The following is a 21941-nucleotide window of genomic DNA, read 5'->3' on the forward strand; positions in this document are numbered from 1 at the left end:
AGACTCCTTAAAGGGAGTGAAAGGCAGGATATCAAATCCAAACTCCTCCTCTTCTTCTTCTTCTTCTTCTTCTTCTTCTTCTTCTTCTTCTTTTTCTTCTTCTTCTTCTTCTTCTTCTTCTTCTTCTTCTTCTTCTTCTTCTTCTTCTTCATTGTATTCCACTGCCACCCGCAGTTTGGTCAGACTCATGTTTGTAGCTTCGAGAACACTGTCTAACCATCTTGTCCTCTGTCTTCCCCTTCTCCTTTTGCCCTCCATCTTTCCCAGCATCAGGGTCTTTTCCAGTGAGTCTTCTCTTCTCATGAGGTGGCCAAAGTCTTGGAGCCTCAGCTTCAGGATCTGTCCTTCCAGTGAGCACTCAAGGCTGATTTCCTTAAGAATGGATGCGTTTGATCTTCTTGCAGTCCATGGGACTCTCAAGAGTCTCCTCCAGCACCATAATTCAAAAGTGTCAATTCTTCGGCGATCAGCCTTCTTTATGGTCTTCTTCTTCTTCTTCATTGTATTGTTTAAAAAAATGATGTATCCATCATCTTAAAACAATGCATGCTTCTTTTCCCTCTGAACTAACATTTTTACTGTCATGCAAATTTATGCAAAATTACCAAGTTAATTATTTTGTTAATTTGCCAATGCTTCAGTCCTTTGCAGTCTGACCAGAAAACAGAACATTGTTGAGTAAAATTGCATATGATCAGACTATGAAACTAATAATATTTATTTATGGAGATTTCTTTAACTAGGAGCAGCTCATAGACACTTTGTGTGTTCTATATTCCAAACCTTGCATTTCATTCAATTATGGGAAGCAGGTGCCATAACATACTTCAACATTAAGAAATTGTAATTGAAAGCTTGGTTATAAAAGACTTCCCACTTATCAGCCAGAATATGCACATGAACCTCAGCTTTCCATTGCTTAGATTTTTGTACTACTAAGGCCCAAAATTTAACTGTATCATTCCCAACTGCAGCTTGTTCCAATTCATGCCAAAATTGTTTACAATGAAGCATTTTTTCTCCTTTAGCAATTATTGTTGCACCATTTCAATTACCAGCATTTTATAACCCAATTGTCTAGTCTGTTTTGCTGGTCTATTTAGTCCTTGCTTCCTTTTCCTACGTTCCTCATCATACCATTGTTTAGTGGATATATCCCCAGCTCTGCTAGTTTTATTTAGCACTGGCTTCCGTTTTTGAGTAAGTTAATCATATTTCTCCAATACCTTAAACTCCTCCCTCAAGAACTCCTTCCCCCACTAGATCACTTCATGACTAAGTAGAATATTTTCCATTCTTCCTTGTAGATTAGCATCCCATTGGAAACTGTGCTGAGCACTTCACATGTATGCTGTGGTTTGTTTGGCTTCTAAGGCTACTGATGTAATAACGTGCCTCAGTTCTAACAACGATCAATGGTTGACGATCCCCAGGGCTTTTTTAAAGCTGGAACTCGCTGAAACTCAGTTCCAGCACCTCTCAGGTGGGCGCCATTGACATTATAAAAAAACAAGGGAGGCATTTATGGTGAGTTCCAGTACTTCTTTTTCTGGAAAAATAGCGCTGATTGTCACTTTCTGGTTTTTCACCCCCACAAAAATTCTGAAAATAAAAAACAATAACATGTAATTGATTACACTGCCTCCTCTGATGGAGAAGGTAAACTGTCCTTCAGAGTCACTCACCCCTGTACCATTACAGATAATTAGCTGGTTGATCCCTGCTTCATTGTTGATCTGATCATTTGATAGTCTAGTGGATAATTCCTTCAGACACTCATGCAATATACCAATTCTTTCAGCCATAACAATGTTATCACCTCCAATTCTGGCATTAAAATCACCCATCACAACAATAGTTGTTAATGAATATTCTTCTGTAATTTTCTCTAAATTAATAAAATTATGATGATGATGATGATGATGATTACCATCACCCTCCCTGTGGAATGCCCTCCCTTCAGATGTCAAGGCGATAAATAACTAGCCCTGTATCAGGAACTTTTTAATGTTTGATGTTTTACTATGTTTTTATATATGCTGTAAGCCACCCAGAGTGGCTGGAGAAGCCTAGCCAGATGGGCAGGGTATAATAATAATAATAATAATAATAATATTAATACCAATAATAATAATAATAATACCAATAACAAAAACAGCAGCAGCAGCATCTAACAAGGCCTGTAAATTGCTGCCGGAGTGCATAGAGGCTTTGGGATTATGTGAACATTAACACAGAGTATTTTAAACTCGGTATCACGAGACAGCTGAACCACTGGAATTCTGGAAGGAGAGATACAATTTCCTCTGCTTTCACATTTATCCTTGTTGAGACACCAAGAGACTCTCCATCTTAGCTTCTTCTATTAACTCTGATAGCTGGTTGGGAATAGATAGCATATCCTTGTATTTGTTATTTCTTTTACCCAAGAACTGTTTAAGATATTCAGTAAAATTACTATTCATCAGTTTATTTGCCCACCCTGCTATATTCCATGAAATGAGGTTAATATCCCTAAACCCCGAATTCACAGCATCTGTTCAATCTTCATTCTGCCACCCAGGTGCTTTCAGGGCACTGGCTCTCTCCACCCTGTACAATCCTATCCCACAGGGGGAGTTTTCCAAAAGTGGGTAATGTGTTAGTATCCCTATAAGCAGATGTGTAATTTTTTACTCTGCCTTCTGTTTCTTGCCTTTCTCAACCTAAAAACCTTGTCTCTATTCCGAATCGAAACAGGCATAGGATTGTTTACAGATATTCCTTTAAGGTTTAAGTTTAACTTCTATTAGTTGACATTCCCATGATGTCAGCTGAACATCACAGTCAACTCTGTTCTCTGCTGCTATTACCTTGGTATAATTTATTTGTACAGGATCTCTCACTTCATTGCTGTCAGCCTTAAATTTCCTGACTGACCTGTCGCTCCCCCAGGGACTCTTTGGGTGAGACATTCCTCTGGTTGTCTTCTTGTTTCATTTTATCATATTCAGCCTCACCCAGAGCATTCATATGATCAATAATTTTAAAGAGCAGGTTAAAATTCACCCTGCCATCCTTCTTGCATTGCTGTCTCTGAGCTTTACCCTGACCTTTCTTACTACCTCTCTTAGAAGAGGTTACTCTGAACTGTGATTCCTTGGCTGGTCCATCCTCTTCTGCAGATGGCAAAGATTCTCTTCCCCATTCTGACCTTCCCAACTCTGACCTTACAGTCCTTGCAAGTAGGTTTTCCTGCAAATGACTGCGGCACAGCTGGACCATCCACTAAGGAGACTATATCTGGAACTAGCTCAGCAGGATTCACACCCATACTCAACAACAATTTTAAGTTAATCAAATTTAATCATATTCATCATCCCTGTCAACCCTAGGGACCGTTTTCTTCTTTTGGATGGGTGAAATCTCTAAGTGGGGGCAAGCTCTCCTACGACTGGATTAAGCATTTTCTTTATTTCAACCACCAGTTCTTTAATTTCCAGAATAATGCCATTTACTTGTCTGGTACCTCTCTCATAATTAGATGGAGAATAGTAATCTCACATTACCTGCTTGGTAGGAAAAGTCATTCTAACCCTCTCCTTAATAGAGCCATCCCTATGAAGTGTCTGCTGGGAAAACCTCCAGCACTTTTTTCTCCATTCGGCTCTGCTTTTGACAAAGATTCCCATTTAAGGCGGAGGGTGAGTGGGATGAAAAAACTTCAATTTTCATTTTGCCAAAATCCTCATCCAAACAACGATTTAAGCAACTACATGTCAAAAGGTGCTCACTGTTCAAAACTATGATTGCGTAGTGTGTACATCCATGAGAGATGAAAATGTATGTTCAGTGGGGAATTCTGCCATTGGTTGGGAAGTGCAAAGGAGCGCAGAAGAGCCTTGCCTCCCACATGCTCGGCCCAGCCCAGCTGAGAAGCGGCATTGCACAGTTTATATATATATATATTGTGGGGCTCTATGAATTGTGACTTGCTGCTACTTTTGTTGATTATAGTCTAGTAATGATTTATTGTAATTTTTGAGTTTTTTTCTGTTTATTATTTGCTGATAGAATAGTACACAATAAAGTTATTCTTTTTCTCTCATTAAATTTATATACCACTCTTCATCTGAGGATCACAGTGCAGTTTCCGGTATAATGCACAAAACAATAACCCCCCAATAGTCTATTACTTTTATTATAAACAATTTGTTTATTTTAAATTCATATTTCTATTATGACTTGTTTGTATTGGATCAGATTCTTATAAGAAGTGTGTTCTTGGGTTGCAGATCTTGTTGTTTCTTAAGCTTGTAGCCACCTTCTGTAAGGAATGGCGGTATACAAATTAGCAGTGAAATAAAATGAAATGAAAGCAGTTAAGGTGGCAAGCAGTCGGTACAAGAAAGAGCTTGTTATGAGCAGAGAGACACTAAACTGCACTCCTAAGTCTTGAAGGCTATGTGCCAGCAAATATAAAAAGTAGGGTGAAGATCCATTAAACATTCAGAGCAGTGAAGCTGACCTGGATATGCCACCACCTAGTTTATTCAAAATGTACTTCTCCCATGTAAGATTGAGGTGTGGAAAAACAGAACAAAATTATTCCGCAATTTGAACTAGAAGTGCATTATGCTAATGCATCCCTCCTCCCAGTTATGTCACCAAGAAATCCCACCCACCCAATATCTGAAGGAATTTTGCACTGAAGAAATATTCTTTTATTAGAAGAATAAGGTGGCAAATGAACAGATAAATGTTTGCAGTGCTTTTAAACATTCATTAATTAAAATACGGAGAATCTGCCTGACTCATAAAAAAGAAGGGCAAGCCTGACAGCTGAGCCAGCAGTTATGGTTTGGCTGAGCCAGCATTTGAGCTTCCCAAGAGAAATAATTCTCAGACCAACTAAACAGCAGATGCTACCAGAATATCAAAGAAGGTGTTTGTGCTTCCGGACCCAGGAAAGCCAAACACAGCTGGTATTTCCTCACTTTTTACTAACATGTATACTGAAATGTAATTTTTTAAGGGAGTGGGAACCCCTATATGGGGTACATGTGTAGAGGCTGCTGCATCAGGCCAGAGGCTCATCTAGAACAGCATCCTGTTCTCACAATAGACAAACAGATGATGAGAATTGCAATTTAACACCTGCCCTTCACTCTAAGGTCCCAGGGCAGATGACAGTGATTAAAACACAACGTTAATATTTAAACACAGTATTACCACAACAGTAAAACAATTTAAAAGCACTTAAAATTACAACTCAGAATCCAAGCACAAGTGCCCTCTCCCCTCCTGTGATTTCCTGTTCAAAGGAATGGCTGTGTCTGACTTGGGAGGCAGAGCAGAGCCATCCTGGCCAGCAGCCTGCAGTGGCTCTCTCCTCCCTGGATCTGCCTGATCTGCTGGTGAACATGGCTGCCTCCTGTGGGGGAAAGATCAACATTAGTACTTTCTTTGATCTTTTGCCCTGAATCCTCCAACATTCAGCTCCATTAAATGTCCACGACTTCTAGTATTATGAGAAAAGAAAAACTCCCTCCACTTTCTCCATGTCAGGCATAATTTTATAAACTTGCCTCTTCCTTGCCTTTACTCTAAACTAAAAAGTACCAAGCTCTGCAACCTTTATTCATCAAGGGAGCTACTCCATCCTTTAGTTGAGAGTCCTGCATTGCAACGGGCTGGGCTAGATGACCCTTGGGACCCCTCCAGCTCTATGATTCTCTGATTCTATTACTGTGACTGTGTGGCAGATATGACCTAGCAGGCATTGCTGAAACCTGCTGGGATGAGACTCATCCATGGAAGGCTGGAAGGTGGCTGACTGGAGGGGGTCGTGAAGCAAAGCTCCCTTGCCCCTGCCCTGCCAAAGTGTTTCGTTTCTACACTGCATGACACAGTGTTTCAGATTTTAAGAAAAATAGGCATTATTCATCAGATTAATAACAAAGCTAAGCAAGTGAGAAGTTAAAATGTACTGGATCTGAAGGCAATAAAACATGCTTTCAAGTTGTCATTTGTGATCCCTTCAGATATCTTCATCTACCTTTTATGCTTGAATACAGAAAATACAGCTAGCTGTATTTATGGCTTTGTGGTTGCTAAAAGGTCAGAGTGCATAATGCATACAGAAGTGGAAATGAACATATAATTGTGTAATCCCCATAAAATCTGAACAGAGTTATAGAAATAATCAGTGTGCTTAAACTTTGATCTCTGTTGAAATGAAAATGAAAGGAGAATTTTAAAATTCCATTGTTGCATCTAGCAATTGTTGTATTGCTATATTTACCGTATTTTTCGCTCTATAAGGCGCACCAGACCACAAGACACACCTAGTTTTTGGAGGAGGAAAACTAGAAAAAAAATATTCTGAATCTCAGAAGCCAGAACAGCAAGAGGGATCGCTGCGCAGTGAAAGCAGCAATCCCTCTTGCTGTTCTGGCTCCTGGGATAGCTGCACAGCCGGCATTCACTCCATAACACACACACACATTTCCCCTTGCTTTTTAGGAGGGAAAAAGTGAGTCTTATAGAGCAAAAAATATGGTATGTTATTGTTGTATACCACTCTGAGCACTGGCAGCAGTGCTGAGCCAGAGTTTGCAGGGCAGCAGCTGAAGAAGGAGCCAAAAGGGTTTTCTTGTGTGTGTGATTCTTTGTGGCTGATTAGCTGCTCTCCCTGTGCAAAGGTCAGAGGGGGCAGGGTTTCTGTTGAGGCAGGTGATTAGCAGTGGGAGGAGCTTATCAGAGTTTGCAGGACAGTGGTGCGCGCCTAGAGGTGTGTGCAGTTTAACCCATCTTTTAGATTTAGGGGAGCTAGTCTCAAACGTTTGTTGGGGGAGACCTAGGTTTTTTGGGGGGGAGTTATTTGTACTGTCTTCACACTTTTTATGATGCAGGACCGCTGTAACCACCCCCAACAACACGTTCTCAAGATGGAGGGGGAGGGAACAGCTGCAGTCGCCTGCAGTTCCTGCGCAATGTTTGCCATCTTGCCAAAAGTTGCAGGCAGCTTTACATGCAGCAATTGCATGTTGATTACCCTCCTAAAAGACAAAGTCCAGCAACTGGAGGAACGTGTAGCTACGCTCCAAAGAATTAGAGAGCTGGAGCTCTTCTTGGAAGCAACAGAGCACACCGTCTCCACCAAGGAGGAGACAGGGGACTCCCCTGAGAAGGAGGCTAGTTCACCAACACAGGAGCTAGATTTATGGAGAAACGTGACTCAAAGAAGTAGGAGGCCCAGGGTTCGCTCTGATTGTTTAGAAATACACAATCGTTTTGAGGTCCTCTCCCCTGGCATGGAAGACGAAGAGCAGACTCCATTTGAGGATCTCTCCCTCATTACAGTCGATCAGGTATATGAAGACGAGCAGCAAAGTCAGTCCTCAGGGAATGTGCAGGCGACCTTGGAACGGACAGCTCACGGAAGAACCCCGACCAAACCTAAGAGGAGGCGTGTAGTGGTGATAGGGGATTTCCTACTGAGGGGAACAGAAGCAGTGATCTGTGGGCCTAACAAGATGTCTCGGGAAGTGTGCTGTCTCCCCGGGGATAAGATCCAAGGTGTAACTGAACGACTGCAAGGAATCATAAAACCCACTGACAAATACCCCTTCCTCTTGATTCATGTGGGAACCAATGACACTGCAAGCAATAGCCTCCAGAAGATCAAAAGAGACTGCAAGGCTCTGGGCAGGAAATTGAAGCAATTAAATGCACAAATTGTCATCTCATCTGCCCTCCCAGTTGAACGACGTGGCCCAGGGAGAGAGGGAAAAATAGTGGAAGTGAACAGCTGGCTTCGCAAATGGTGTAAACAGGAACGGTTTGGATTCTTAGATCACGGACTGCAGTTTCTTGAAGATGGACTTCTGGCAAGCGATGGGCTGCACCTCACAACGGTTGGGAGGAATGTTTTTGCCAAAAATCTCAGAAACCTCATCAGGAGGGCTTTAAACTGACTAATGTGGGGGAGGGAGACAGTGCTCCTGAAGGTAGGAGTCTATCAGCTGATGAAGATGATCATCCAAATGTCATAGACCAAATGGAGCAAACAGCACGCAGACCTAGTGGTGGGAGGAAAAAATCCTTAAATAAGAGACACGGGGGAATGATTAATGGACTTCAATGTCTGTACACTAATGCACAAAGCATGGGAAATAAACAAGATGAGCTTGAGCTCTTGGTACAGCAAACTAAATATGACATAATAGGCATCACTGAAACCTGGTGGGATAAGTCCCACGATTGGAATGTAATAATGAAGGGATACAATCTATTTCAGAGAAACAGACCAGACAAGAAAGGAGGAGGAGTGGCGTTATATGTCAGGGATGTGTATACCTGTGAAGAGATCCAAGATTTAGAACGTCAAAGCCAAAGTGAGAGCATTTGGGTCAAAATTAAGGGAGAGAAGAATAACAGAGACCTCATTGTGGGAGTTTACTATAGATCCCCAAGCCAAACGGAGGACATAGATGATGCCTTCCTGGAACAGGTGGCCAAGCATGCAAAAGGAAGGGAGATAGTAGTAATGGGGGACTTCAATTACCCGGATATTTGTTGGATGTCAAACTCAGCCAAGAGCATAAGGTCAAACAGATTCCTCACTGGCCTTGCAGACAACTTCATTGTCCAGAAAGTGGGAGAAGCAACAAGAGGAACAGCAATTTTAGATTTGGTCCTAACCAATGTTGATGACCTGGTTAATGGGGTAGAAGTGGAAGGATCATTAGGCGCAAGTGATCATGCTCTTCTGAAGTTTTCTATACAGCGGAAAGGAGCAGCCAAGCATACTAGGACTCAATTTCTTGACTTTAAGAAAGCCGACTTCATAAAACTTAGGGAAGTGCTGGGTGAGATCCCATGGACAGTAATACTAAAAGGAAAGGGAGTTCATGATGGCTGGGAGTTTGTTAAGAGAGAGATAGTAAAAGCACAACTTCAGGCAATACCAATGAGACGGAAACATGGAAGGTGCCTAAAGAAGCCAGGGTGGCTATCTAAAGAACTTTTAACTGAGTTAAGATTTAAAAAGGATGTGTACAAAAAATGGAAAAGGGGGGAAACCACCAAAGAGGAATTCAAACAAATAGCCAGCACGTGTAGACACAAAGTCAGAAAAGCTAAAGCACAGAATGAACTCAGACTTGCTAGAGAGGTTAAAAGCAACAAAAAGGCTTTTATGGGTATGTTCGTAGCAAAAGGAAGAACAAAGAAACAGTCGGGTCACTCAGAGGAGAAGATGGTGAAATGCAAACAGGGGACACAGAAAGGGCTGAACTCCTGAATGCCTTCTTTGCCTCAGTCTTCTCCGATAAAGAAAACAATGCCCGACCTGAAGAATTTGGAGCAAATGATTCAGCAGAGAAAACACAGCCCAGAATAACTAAGGAGATAGTACAAGAATACTAGGCTAGTTTAGATGTATTCAAGTCTCCAGGGCCAGATGAACTGCATCCAAGAGTATTAAAAGAACTGGCAGATGTGATCTCAGAACCACTGGCAGTCATCTTTGAGAATTCCTGGAGAACAGGCGAAGTCCCGGCAGACTGGAGGAGGGCAAATGTTGTCCCTATTTTCAAAAAGGGGGAAAGAGAGGACCCAAATAATTACCGCCCAGTCAGTCTGACATCAATACCAGGGAAGATTCTGGAGCAGATCATTAAGCAAACAGTCTGTGAGTACCTAGAAAGGAATGCTGGGATCACCAACAGTCAGCATGGATATCTGAAAAATAAGTAATGTCAGATTAACCTGATCTCGTTTTTTGACAGAATTACAACCCTGGTAGATGAAGGGAACGCAGTGGATGTAGCCTACCTTGATTTCAGCAAGGCATTTGACAAGGTGCCCCATGATATTCTTGTAAAGAAGCTGGTAAAATGCGGTCTTGACTATGCTACCACTCAGTGGATTTGTAACTGGCTGACTGACCGGACCCAAAGGGTGCTCATCAATGGTTCCTCTTCATCCTGGAGAAGAGTGACTAGTGGGGTGCCACAGGGTTCTGTCTTGGGCCCGGTCTTATTCAACATCTTTATCAACGACTTGGATGATGGACTCAAGGGCATCCTGATCAAATTTGCAGATGACACCAAACTGGGGGGGTGGGGGGTGGCTAACACCCCAGAGGACAGGATCACACTTCAAAACGACCTTGGCAGATTAGAGAACTGGGTCAAAACAAACAAGATGAACTTTAACAGGGAGAAATGTAAAGTATTGCACTTGGGCAAAAAAAATGAGAGGCACAAATACAAGATGGATGACACCTGGCTTGAGAGCAGTACATGTGAAAAGGATCTAGGAGTCTTGGTTGACCACAAACTTGACATGAGCCAACAGTGTGACGCAGCAGCTAAAAAAGCCAATGCAATTCTGGGCTGCATCAATAGGAGTATAGCATCTAGATCAAGGGAAGTAATAGTGCCACTGTATTCTGCTCTGGTCAGACCTCACCTGGAGTACTCTGTCCAGTTCTGGGCACCACAGTTCAAGAAGGACACTGACAAACTGGAACGTGTCCAGAGGAGGGCAACCAAAATGGTCAAAGGCCTGGAAACGATGCCTTATGAGGAACGGCTAAGGGAGCTGGGCATGTTTAGCCTGGAGAAGAGGAGGTTAAGGGGTGATATGATAGCCATGTTCAAATATATAAAATGATGTCACATAGAGGAGGGAGAAAGGTTGTTTTCTGCTGCTCCAGAGAAGCGGACACAGAGCAATGGATCCAAACTACAAGAAAGAAGATTCCACCTAAACATTAGGAAGAACTTCCTGACAGTAAGAGCTGTTCTACAGTGGAATTTTCTGCCAAGGAGTGTGGTGGAGTCTCCTTCTTTGGAGGTCTTTAAGCAGAGGCTTGACAACCATATGTCAGGAGTGCTCTGATGGTGGTTCCTGCTTGGCAGGGGGTTGGACTCGATGGCCCTTGTGGTCTCTTCCAACTCTATGATCCTATGATTCTATGATTCTATACGCCTGACATCACAAAAAAGAATACTAGACACCACCCATATTTTCTGCAAATTGCTTTGGCTTCCTTATGGAATTGGCTTCATATTGTTGGGAAGTACTGTGTTAACTGCATCCATGAACTTATTAGCAGGCTTAATATGACAGTTGTGTGAGCTTTTGGGGGGGGAGGGGGTGTCAGTTGTGGGAATGTGTTTCTGGCCTTCAGAAACAGCTCCCATAGTCAGCCCTGGAAGTGCAGCTACTGCAGAAGCCTGCCTGGTTTGCACCCCTCGAGCCCAAGGACCTCGTAGCAGAAGTGGGGCCAGAGGAGCCCTTGTCCCATTGCCATTGGAGAGGGCTGGGCCCCTTCAACTAAAGCAGCACCTTCCAGTTGGGGGGACAACACTGATTAACAAATAGGACGTTGCTGCTAGACATCTGAAGGCATCCCTGTATAAGGAAGCTTTTTAAGGAATAATGTTGTTATATATGTTGGAAGCTGCCCAGATTGGCTGGGGCAACTCAGTCAGATGGGTGGGGTACAAAAAAAGAATATTATTATTGTCAGAGCTGGCTCCGGGTCCCAGCTCACCAAGGACCAACGCTAGCCGATCGTACAGTATCAAAGTCTTTATTGAAGAATAGTCTCCATTTACAAGTCTCAGCGTCCCAGCCCTACGTCTGGACTTTAGACCGGCGAAGCTCTGTCTGGATCTCCACCCCCTGTGCACCAGTTTAATACTCTAATCTTACTCCACCTCTTCCTTCTCTCTCTCTTCCTCTGGGTCTTACTACCCCCCGGGGTCTCATTCCTCCTGGACTCTTCCGACGCAGAGCTTGACCCCTCTGACTCCTCCCCCTCTCTTCGGCGGGCTTTAGGACCTGGCTCCCTACCCGGGCTGCCCACCTTGCCGCCCTCCTGTACATTTGAACTTGGCGCGCGCGCGCGTTTTACTTTCCGGATGACCGTTTCCTCGCTCCCTGACGAGGGTGTGGTCAGTCCTGCCTCACGTTCTCCCTCTGCCTGCGCGCTCCCTGATCCCGATGCCTTGGACTCCTCCCCCCTACTGCACTCTGGGGGGGACGCTGGCCCGGATTTCCAGCTGCTACTCTCTGAGTCCCCTCCTTCCCGAGGTGTCCCCCTGGGCACTCCCCTTGCCCTGACCATGGGGGCCCCTTTCTGTGAATCCTCCGAGTCACTGGAGAGGCTCAGAGACCTCGGACTACTGTTGCCGCTGACATTTCCTTCCGACTCCTCCCCCTCGCTCTCCGTTTCTTCCCTCTCCTGTGACTCTGCTCCTGAACCCCTGACATCCATCCCCCCCTCGAAGCCCCCCCTTCCCCCCTCCCCTTCCTCCGGCGGGGGTGCTGGGTGCTCCGTCGTTGTGGGGGTGAATGGTGGATACAGTTCGTCCCCCGTGGCGTGCATCCAGTTAGAGAAATCCGGCTCGTCCTCCATGTCGTCGCCGACCTCGTTCTCCTCTGCTTCCATCTCCGTGCCGCCATGCTCGAACCCAACGTCCTCCCCCATCACGTCCATGTCCCTCTCACCCTGGTTCCCCTCTGGGTCCGTTGCCTGCCAAGGGCCCCTCAGCCACCTCTCCTCTCCTCGATTGTCCCACCAAAAGGAGCGGTCTGAGGCAAACCCCGAGGGCGAGCCCTCCGGTGAACGTGTTTCTAAAGTTGGTTCTTCGTCCGAGGTGAATCCCTGGAACGTGCTGGTAGAAAGCGTGGGTGTGAAAAGCCAGTCGTCGAAATACTCGGCTGGCATGGGCCTGTGTGGGAACAAGGCATGAAACTCCTCTTTGAGGAGAGGCTCGTCCAGGGCATAGTCCGGCACCCAACTGTTGGCGCTGGCCGGGGTACCTTCCCTTGCGAGAAAATATTCTACTCCCTCTTCCCCCCATCTCGAGTCCAAAATCTCTGTGACCTGGTTGATGGGTTCCCTTCTTGGCGACTCCCTCCTTGGGGGGATCTCCTTATACTGGTCTGATGCCGTGCCCTGCGCCTGAAATCGGTGAGGTGCTTTGTAGGGCGTGAGCACCGACCTATGGAATACTGGGTGCATTCTGGATCCTTCCGGAAGTGTCAACCGGAAGGCCACCGGATTGATCTGTGCCTCAACTAGGTAAGGTCCTAGCTGCTTATGTCCGAGTTTCTTCTTAGCTAAGGATCTTGTCGGCACTGCGTGGGCCGCTAACCACACCCAGTCTCCCACCTGTATGTCTTCACCAACCCTCCTGTGCTTGTCAGCCTGCAGTTTGTATGCGTGCTTTGCTAGCTCTAACTGCCTCCTAAGCTGCTCGTGGACTTCCTGCAATTCCGCCGCCAAGACTTCCGCTGCCTGTGGCTCCCCCTCCCCCAGTCTCTCTAATCCCGGGAAGGTTCTGGGATGCCTCCCGTTGTTGGCGAAGAACGGCGTCACCCCTGTGGACACGTGCTTCGTGTTGTTGTAAGCGAACTCAGCGAGCGGCAGGTAGTCCACCCATGTCGTCGGCTGTTGATTTGCATAGCATCTCAGGTACTGCTGCATGACGGCGTTGACGCGCTCCGCTTGTCCGTTGGTCTGCGGGTGTCTCGCCGACGCTAGGTTGATCTTGACATTCAGGAAACCCATCAGCTTCTGCCAGAAGCTCGAAATGAACTGGCGCCCCCTGTCGGACAAAATAGACCGTGGCAGTCCATGCACTCTGAAGACGTGGTCTATGAACAGCTTGGCGGTCTGTTCTGCCGTGGCCACCTTCGCGCACGGAATGAAGTGGGCCATTTTAGTGAACATGTCCACCACCACTAGCACTGCCGTTTTACCCCTTGAGCTGGGTAAATCCGTGACAAAGTCCAGGGCCACCCTCTCCCACGGTTCGCTCGGAGTCTGCAGCGGTTCGAGCAGTCCCGCCGGAGGTTTGTGCACTGACTTGGCCCTTTGGCAGGTGTCGCACCTCGAGACGTACTCCGCGACTTCCCCCCGCATCTTGGGCCACCAAAAATCCCTGGCAACGAGGTCTGCCGTCTTCTCCTTGCCAAAGTGCCCGGCGGTGGGTGCGTCGTGTAACTGCTGCAGTACCTTCGCCCGGAGGTCGTCTCCCGGTACATAGAGAGCTCCTCTGCGGATGAGCAATCCGTCTCGTACTTGGAACTCGTCGTCCTTCACCGTGCCCTTGTGCACCTCCTCCATCTTGGCTTGTGCAAAGGGGTCCCCCTGCAGTGCTCGACGGACCGCCTCCAAGTCCACGGTTGCTGCAGCGCACGCCCACGCTTTCGGAGCGAAAATGTGCTTGGCCGCTGCTGGTGCCGCCTCTTCAAGGTATTGCGGCTTCCTGGACAGTGCATCCGCCATGATGTTGTTGTCGCCTGGGATGTATTCTATCCTGAAGTCGAAATCCGCGAAAAATTCCGCCCATCTGATGTGCCGCTGGTTTAGGAATCTTGCCGTGCGCCAGTACTCCAGGTTCTTATGATCCGTGCGAACCTGCACGGTGTGCTTGGCCCCGACGAGGAAGTGCCGCCACGCCTTGAATGCTGCATGAATGGCCAGCAACTCCCTGTCCCAGATGGTGTAGTTTTGCTCCGACTTGCTGAGCTTCCTAGAGTAGAAGGCACACGGTCTCCAGTCCCCATGCGGGTCCTCTTGCAACAGTACGGCGCCCACGGCTCTGTCTGAGGCGTCTGTTTCAACCCTCAGCGGTTTGCTGGGATCCACATGCAGTAGCTGCCCTTCGGACGAGAAGAGACGCTTAAGGTTCTGAAAGGACTGCTCCGCTTGCTCCGTCCAGATGAACTTCTTCTTCTTAGAGCTGAGCGTGTCCGTAATGGCCGCCGTCTGCATCGCGAACCCCTTGATGAACTTGCGGTAAAAGTTGGCGAACCCCACAAACCGCTGGACCTCCTTCCGATTGCGCGGGCTCTTCCAGTCCAACACTGCGCGAACCTTGGCGCTGTCCATGGCAAGCCCCTTGTCCGACAGCTTGTAGCCCAGGAAATCCACCTCCTTCCTGTCGAACTGGCACTTCTCCAGCTTGGCATACAGTCGATGCTCCTGCAGTCTCTGCAGAACTTCCTTGACGTCTCTCTCGTGGGTCTCCTCAGATTCTGAGAATATCAGGATGTCGTCCAAGAAGCAGACGCATGTCTTGTAGAGGAGACCCGCCAGGACATGATGCATGAAAGCTTGAAAACAGTGGGCGCCATTTTGTAAACCGAAGGGCATAACTCTGTATTCATATGTGCCCAGGGGCGTGAACATGGCAGTCTTCCACTCGTCTCCTTCCCGTATGCGAATCAGGTTGTACGCCCCTCGCAGATCCAACTTTGTAAAAACGCGTCCTTTCCTCGCCGTCGCCAGCAGGTCATCTATCTTGGGCATGGGAAAGGCCGCGGGCTTGGTCTTTGAATTTAAGAGCCTGAAGTCTACCACAAGTCTTTTTTGGGGCGTGTCCCTTTTCTTCACAAAGAATACAGGACTGCCCCCCGCTGCCTTCGACTCCCGGATGAAACCGCGCTTCAACTTCATTGTCCAGAAAGTGGGAGAAGCAACAAGAGGAACAGCCATTTTAGATCTGGTCCTAACCAATGTCGATGACCTGGTTAATGGGGTAGAAGTGGAAGGATCATTAGGCGCAAGTGATCATGCTCTTCTGAAGTTTACTATACAACGGAAAGGAGCAGCCAAGCATACTAGGACTCAATTTCTTGACTTTAAGAAAGCCGACTTCATAAAACTTAGGGAAGTGCTGGGTGAGATCCCATGGACAGTAATACTAAAAGGAAAGGGAGTTCATGATGGCTGGGAGTTTGTTAAGAGGGAGATAGTAAAAGCACAACTTCAGGCAATACCAATGAGACGGAAACATGGAAGGTGCCTAAAGAAGCCAGGGTGGCTATCTAAAGAACTTTTAACTGAGTTAAGATTAAAAAAGGATGTGTACAAAAAATGGAAAAGGGGGGAAACCACCAAAGAGGAATTCAAACAAATAGCCAGCACGTGTAGACACAAAGTCAGAAAAGCTAAAGCACAGAATGAACTCAGGCTTGCTAGAGAGGTTAAAAGCAACAAAAAAGGCTTCTATGGGTATGTTCGTAGCAAAAGGAAGAACAAAGAAACAGTGGGGTCACTCAGAGGAGAAGATGGTGAAATGCAAACAGGGGACACAGAAAGGGCTGAACTCCTCAATGCCTTCTTTGCCTCAGTCTTCTCCGATAAAGAAAACAATGCCCGACCTGAAGAATTTGGAGGAAATGATTCAGCAGAGGAAACACAGCCCAGAATAACTAAGGAGATAGTACAAGAATACTTGGCTAGTTTAGATGTATTCAAGTCTCCAGGGCCAGATGAACTGCATCCAAGAGTATTAAAAGAACTGGCAGATGTGATCTCAGAACCACTGGCAATCATCTTTGAGAATTCCTGGAGAACAGGCGAAGTCCCGGCAGACTGGAGGAGGGCAAATGTTGTCCCTATTTTCAAAAAGGGGAAAAGAGAGGACCCAAATAATTACCGCCCAGTCAGTCTAACATCAATACCAGGGAAGATTCTGGAGCAGATCATTAAGCAAACAATCTGTGAGCACCTAGAAAGGAATGCTGTGATCACCAATAGTCAGCATGGATTTCTGAAAAATAAGTCATGTCAGACTAACCTGATCTCATTTTTTGACAGAATTACAAGCCTGGTAGATGAAGGGAACGCAGTGGATGTAGTCTACCTTGATTTCAGCAAGGCATTTGACAAGGTGCCCCATGATATTCTTGTAAAGAAGCTGGTAAAATGCGGTCTTGACTATGCTACCACTCAGTGGATTTGTAACTGGCTGACTGACCGGACCCAAAGGGTGCTCATCAATGGTTCCACTTCATCCTGGAGAAGAGTGACTAGTGGGGTGCCACAGGGTTCTGTCTTGGGCCCGGTCTTATTCAACATCTTTATCAACGACTTGGATGATGGACTCAAGGGCATCCTGATCAAATTTGCAGATGACACCAAACTGGGAGGGGTGGCTAACACCCCAGAAGACAGGATCACACTTCAAAACGACCTTGACAGATTAGAGAACTGGGCCAAAACAAACAAGATGAATTTTAACAGGGAGAAATGTAAAGTATTGCACTTGGGCAAAAAAAATGAGAGGCACAAATACAAGATGGGTGACACCTGGCTTGAGAGCAGTACATGTGAAAAGGATCTAGGAGTCTTGGTTGACCACAAACTTAACATGAGCCAACAGTGTGACGCGGCAGCTAAAAAAGCCAATGCAATTCTGGGCTGCATCAATAGGAGTATAGCATCTAGATCAAGGGAAGTTATAGTGCCACTGTATTCTGCTCTGGTCAGACCTCACCTGGAGTACTGTGTCCAATTCTGGGCACCACAGTTCAAGAAGGACACTGACAAACTAGAACGTGTACAGAGGAGGGCAACCAAAATGGTCAAAGGCCTGGAAACAATGCCTTATGAGGATCGGCTAAGGGAGCTGGGCATGTTTAGCCTGGAGAAGAGGAGGTTAAGGGGTGATATGATAGCCATGTTCAAATATATAAAAGGATGTCACATAGAGGAGGGAGAAAGGTTGTTTTCTGCTGCTCCAGAGAAGCGGACACGGAGCAATGGATACAAACTACAAGAAAGAAGATTCCACCTAAACATTAGGAAGAACTTCCTGACAGTAAGAGCTGTTCGACAGTGGAATTTGCTGCCAAGGAGTGTGGTGGAGTCTCCTTCTTTGGAGGTCTTTAAGCAGAGGCTTGACAACCATATGTCAGGAGTGCTCTGATGGTGTTTCCTGCTTGGCAGGGGGTTGGACTCGATGACCCTTGTGGTCTCTTCCAACTCTATGATTCTATGATTCTATGATTCTAAGTTGAGGTCTATGAACTCCTTGAGCTCCTGCAGCTCGTCCTCAGACATGGAATACAGTTTCCCGGCTGGCAGCGTCGCTCCTGGCAGGAGGTCAATCTTGCAGTCATAGGGCCTGTGGGGAGGCAGCTTGTCCGCTTCCTTCTCGCAGAAAACCTCCAAAAACGCTGCGTACTTGCGCGGCACTGCTTGCAGCGTGCCTAATTGTAGCTGCGGGTCGTCCCCTCCTTCTTCCGGGCTAGGAAGGATGCAATGTTCCGCGCAATAGGAGGAGCCGAAGGTCAGTTGGCGTTGGTACCACGCCAATGCTGGGCTGTGCCTGTGCAGCCAACTCATGCCCAGGACTACAGGCGTGTCCGACAGGTGGGTGACGTTAAAGCTGATGACTTCTCGGTGATTTCCGATCCGCATCACCATTGGTTGCGTTTGTTGCACCACCTGCCCCCCTAACAAGTCTCTGCCATCCACCGTGACAACGTTCAGGGGCAGTGTGGCTGGTAGCAGTGGTATATTGTGCTGCTGAATGAATTCCAGTCCTATAAAGTCAGCGTTGCTGCCGGAGTCAATGGTGATCGGCACCTCCAGAGTGCGTCCATTGGGCAGTTGGAGAGACGCTGTAAGCTGCACCACTGGTTTGGGTGGGAGGGGGTCTGTGGGTTGCAAAAGTGCTGGGGATTGTTTCATTGACTTGTCTGGCTGGACCCCAGTACCTCTTCCTCCAGCCAGACTCCGTCGTTTAACTGTTGCTGCGTTTTCAATTGAGCTGCTTCTGCGACTGTTGCCGAGGCTGCAGTGTGCTTGTGGAGCCTCTGGGGACACTCTTTCGCCATGTGTTGAGCACTGTCGCAGATGTAGCACTTCCTGTTCCCTCTAGGAGGCTTCGTTTTGGCTGCTCCCGGTGTCAGGGCTCTGTTAGCTGACTGAGCCCTGGCACCTCCTATCTCCATCGGCTCTTCTCCCCCTCCCTGCGAGGGTGTGGAGTGCGCACGCGCTGCTTCTCTGGGAAAGAAGGGAGGTGCTCTGGCTGGTGCCCTTCCCCAACGCCCTTCTTCCCTGTTGCAAGGACGTTCTTCCAGATGCACCCCGATCTCCAGAGCCCTCTGGACTACCTGCTGGGTGCTCCTTGGTCTCTCCCCTCTTCCAATCTCCGCTTTTACATCTGCATTCAACCCCTCCCAAAAGAGGTCTCTGACTGGCGCAGAATCTTTTTCCCACCCCAGGGCATGAACCAGTCCGAAAAATCGAGTATGGTACTGCCGCACGCTGGCTTTGCCTTGTTTAAGTCCATGTATGTCCCTCCTGGCAATATCGACGTCTACCTTTGATAAAAAGCATGAGTCCATTGCTTTAATAAAAGCCTTCGCATCTTGGAGCGCTGGATCATTGTCCCTCCATAGATTCCGCAGCCACGTTTTGGCTTCCCCATGCAAATGGGACAGGATAAACCCCACTCTCTCTCTCTCATCTCTGAAGTCTTTGTCCAGGAGATCCAGCGCAAACAGCAGGTCTGCTCTGAAGTTGGGGTACTGCTGCAAACTCCCGTCGAAATGCGATACCAGGCTGCCTCCCCTCCTCCCCAAGCCAATGCCTTCTGCCTTGTATCCCGTTTGCCCCTGTTTAGAAAGCACGTCCAACCTGGCTTGGAGATCCCGGCAGGAGGTAACCATTTCCTCCTCTCTCTTCCTGGATGCAATTACCTCCGTGCTGAGGTGCGTCACCGCTTCTTGCAGGGCTTTTATCTGCTCTTCCGTCGTCATCTTGCCTGAGTTTTGTGAGCTCTGTAAGCACCCCTCCTCTGTCCTCGCTGCGTCGACTCACGTGGCGAGGTTCTTGGTGCCAAAACTTTTAAAAAAGGAGACAGAGCTTACTGTCAGAGCTGGCTCCGGGTCCCAGCTCACCAAGGACCAACGCTAGCCGATCATACAGTATCAAAGTCTTTATTGAAGAATAGTCTCCATTTACAAGTCTCAGCGTCCCAGCCCTACGTCTGGACTTTAGACCGGCGAAGCTCTGTCTGGATCTCCACCCCCTGTGCACCAGTTTAATACTCTAATCTTACTCCACCTCTTCCTTCTCTCTCTCTTCCTCTGGGTCTTACTACCCCCCGGGGTCTCATTCCTCCTGGACTCTTCCGACGCAGAGCTTGACCCCTCTGACTCCTCCCCCTCTCTTCGGCGGGCTTTAGGACCTGGCTCCCTACCCGGGCTGCCCACCTTGCCGCCCTCCTGTACATTTGAACTTGGCGCGCGCGCGCGTTTTACTTTCCGGATGACCGTTTCCTCGCTCCCTGACGAGGGTGTGGTCAGTCCTGCCTCACGTTCTCCCTCTGCCTGCGCGCTCCCTGATCCCGATGCCTTGGACTCCTCCCCCCTACTGCACTCTGGGGGGGACGCTGGCCCGGATTTCCAGCTGCTACTCTCTGAGTCCCCTCCTTCCCGAGGTGTCCCCCTGGGCACTCCCCTTGCCCTGACCATGGGGGCCCCTTTCTGTGAATCCTCCGAGTCACTGGAGAGGCTCAGAGACCTCGGACTACTGTCGCCGCTGACATTTCCTTCCGACTCCTCCCCCTCGCTCTCCGTTTCTTCCCTCTCCTGTGACTCTGCTCCTGAACCCCTGACAATTATTATTTCAGGTTTCAGGTTATTTCAGGTTATTTCAGGTTATTTCTTGCTGAAGCAACATCCGAGCTCTGTGCCTGTAGATGAGGGCTGCCTCATCCTTGAACCCAGACCACGGCCACCCCATGGGCACCCAACTAGTGCCCGGGTGTCAACTTGCATGTTTCTGTTCTGGTTCTCATGACCTCCATCTGGTCCCAAATGGAAGGGAGTAGCTTATACATGCCTTAAGCAGACTGCAATTAGATTTAATTGAAAATAATACTGTCATTCAGGCTGTGTTTAGAAATAACTGAACCTAGTCCTATATTTCTCTTTATTGTGAAGTATCATATTTTAACTACAGTACATCAAAAGTTCTTGGACACGGCTTCTGTCCAGTTCTGTTTTTGGGTTCAGGAGTAAGCTGTGTCCCCTCTGGTGAAATCTCTTTGCTGCCATGCAAATCCTGCCATGGCTCTCCTGGTAAAATCTCCTTGCATTGACCCCAAGAGCCCAATATACTTATTAATGTGCAGCTTCAGCAGCTGCATCATATCCAAGTGCAGGACTGGGAGGTTGTTTAGAAACCAGAACTAATTTTAGTCTCATATTCTGGAATTTATTTATGTATTTCAAAATAACATTTTCCAGAGTATAATGCACTCTAATTATAGCCTGCAATAGCAAATAGCTCCTTATGCTGCACTCCTCAGGTAATGCATCTGAAGGAATTAGCTCATTATGCTAACTGGGATAAAGCCAGAGGAGATTATAAACTCTCTATAGAGCATGTCTTGAAAGGAATAGAAAAAGCAATGCAGTTGAGAAGTGAAGTGCCTATCTGCTCCCCACATAAAAATCCGCTTTGGATTTGGATTTTAATTATGATAAAATATGAGGTATAATACAGGTTTCTTGTTAAAGCTCTTTATTCAGATTTGAAAGCCATGTGGGGAAAAATTCCCTTTGATGTCAGCTTCTTTGAGGTGTATCTTTTTAGAAAATATTTTTGTTATTTGCAGACACACATACAGTTGTGGCGTCCACTCTACTACATTTCTCTGCTTATCTGTCTCTAGAGGTCTGCTTACCCCTAGGGCCCCCTCCCAATGATGTAGAGCTGTGTGGCAGGGTCTGATCCCTGCCAGAGTGTGAGCTTTGGCTTGCGCTCCTGGCTTGAAATCCTGCTCTGCGCAGCATGCCAAATTGGCCAATGTCAGGCTGGCACAAAGGTTGGGGGGGGGGGCTAGAGGAAATAATCAGGCTTCCCTCAAATCTGCTTCCAGGGGATTTAAAGCAGCCCATGCCAGCCTTCGACACCCAGCTCTTCTTCGTTGGATCAACCCACCCACCCACTCGTATAATTTTGCATTTACTCATTGAATTGACCTTTCTATGGCTGCGGTGGTCACCATATTTTCAAGGCCGGGTAGGAATTTGCCTATCAGGCAAATTGGCTATGAGCTGGGCGTTTTGCCTACCTTGTAGCAATTGTCACATCTTTGGCAGTTTAGGCTTTGGGTAACCTTAGCATT

At 47.1% G+C, this 21941-nt stretch overlaps 1 protein-coding gene across 3 annotated transcripts in view; it reads left to right on the forward strand.

Annotated features, from left to right (window-relative positions):
• ADCY1 (adenylate cyclase 1) overlaps nt 1-21941 on the forward strand; it is a 182014-nt gene that overhangs the window by 53775 nt on the left and 106298 nt on the right. The window lies entirely within an intron of this gene.

This window comes from Podarcis tiliguerta (genome assembly GCF_965153285.1).
Source record: "Podarcis tiliguerta genome assembly, chromosome: 12".
NCBI lineage: Eukaryota > Metazoa > Chordata > Lepidosauria > Squamata > Lacertidae > Podarcis > Podarcis tiliguerta.